The sequence below is a fragment of the Arachis hypogaea genome, chromosome 13 (genome assembly GCF_003086295.3).
Source record: "Arachis hypogaea cultivar Tifrunner chromosome 13, arahy.Tifrunner.gnm2.J5K5, whole genome shotgun sequence".
NCBI classification, from domain to species: Eukaryota; Viridiplantae; Streptophyta; class Magnoliopsida; order Fabales; family Fabaceae; genus Arachis; species Arachis hypogaea.
The window spans coordinates 111,284,604-111,286,280 of NC_092048.1; the positions used below are offsets into that span (position 1 = coordinate 111,284,604).

Genomic DNA, 1,677 nt, shown 5'->3' on the forward strand with positions numbered 1-1,677 from the left:
AATACATAAGTGAAGGTCCAGGCATGGCCGAGATGGCCAGCCCCCTAAAACGTGATCAAAGGATCATAAGGTAATCCAAAGATGCCTAATACAATAGTAAGAGGTCCTATTTATAATAAACTAGCTACTAGGGTTTACATGAGTAAGTATTTGATGTATAAATCCACTTCCGGGGCCCACTTGGTGTGTGTTTGGGCTGAGCTTAAGTGTTGCACGTGCAGAGGCCAATTGTGGAGTTGAACGCCAGTTTTTGTGCCAGTTTGGGCGTTCAACTCTGGTTTTGGATCCTTTTCTGGCGCTGGACGCCAGATTTGGATAGAAAGCTGGCGTTGAACGCCAGTTTACGTCGTCAATTCTTGGCCAAAGTATGGACTATTATATATTGCTAGAAAGCCCTGGATGTCTACTTTCCAACGCAATTGGAAGCGCGCCATTTCGAGTTCTGTAGCTCCAGAAAATCCACTTTGAGTGCAGGGAGGTCAGAATCCAACAGCATCAGCAGTCCTTTTTCAACCTCTGAATCTGATTTCTGCTCAAGTCCCTCAATTTCAGCCAGAAAATACCTGAAATCACAGAAAAACACACAAACTCATAGTAAAGTCCAGAAATGTGAATTTAACACAAAATCTATTAAAAACATCCCTAAAAGTAATTAGATCCTACTAAAAACAGACTAAAAACAATGTCAAAAAGCGTATAAATTATCCGCTCATCAAAGCACCTTTCAGAAATTTTCGAACAGGAAGAGGAGATGGTAGCCAAAAATAATAATAATGCAAGGAGGATACTTGGTGACTTTACTGCACCTAATTCCAATTTACATGGAAGAAGCATCTCCATTCCTACCATTGGAGCAAACAATTTTGAGCTGAAACCTCAATTAGTTTCTCTGATGCAGCAGAACTGCAAGTTTCATGGATTTTCATCTGAAGATCCTTTTCAGTTCTTAACTGAATTCTTGCAGATATGTGATACTGTTAAGACTAATGGAGTAGATCCTGAAGTCTACAGGCTCATGCTTTTCCCTTTTGCTGTAAGAGACAGAGCTAGAGTATGGTTGGACTCTCAACCTAAGGATAGCCTGAACTCTTGGGATAAGCTGGTCAAGGCTTTCTTAGCCAAGTTCTTTCCTCCTTAAAAGCTGAGTAAACTTAGAGTGGATGTTCAGACCTTCAGACAGAAAGAAGGTGAATCCCTCTATGAAGCTTGGGAGAGATACAAAGGACTGACCAAAAAGTGTCATTCTAACATGCTTTCAGAATGGACCATCCTGGATATATTCTATGATGGTCTGTCTGAATTAGCTAAGATGTCATTGGATACTTCTGCAGGTGGATCCATTCACCTAAAGAAAATGCCTGCAGAAGCTTAAGAACTCATTGACTTGGTTACTAATAACCAGTTCATGTACACTTCTGAAAGGAATCCTGTGAATAATGGGACGCCTATGAAGAAGGGAGTTCTTGAAATTGATACTCTGAATGCTATATTGGCTCAGAATAAAATATTGACTCAGTAAGTCAATATGATTTCTCAGAGTCTGAATGGAATGCAAGCTGCATCCAACAGTACTCAAGAGGCATCTTCTGAAGAAGAAGCTTATGATCTTGAAAACCCTGCAATAGCAGAGGTAAATTATATGGGTGAACCTTATGGAAACACATATAATCCATCATG

The 1,677-nt window shown here is 40.2% G+C and overlaps 1 non-coding gene across 1 annotated transcript; it reads right to left on the minus strand.

The window, feature by feature from the left end:
- Positions 1-1,147: 1,147 nt before the first annotated feature.
- Positions 1,148-1,251, minus strand: LOC112738474 (small nucleolar RNA R71). The gene has a single exon (XR_003169434.1). It is a non-coding gene; the product is annotated as a small nucleolar RNA R71 (small nucleolar RNA).
- Between the last annotated feature and the right edge of the window lie 426 nt (positions 1,252-1,677).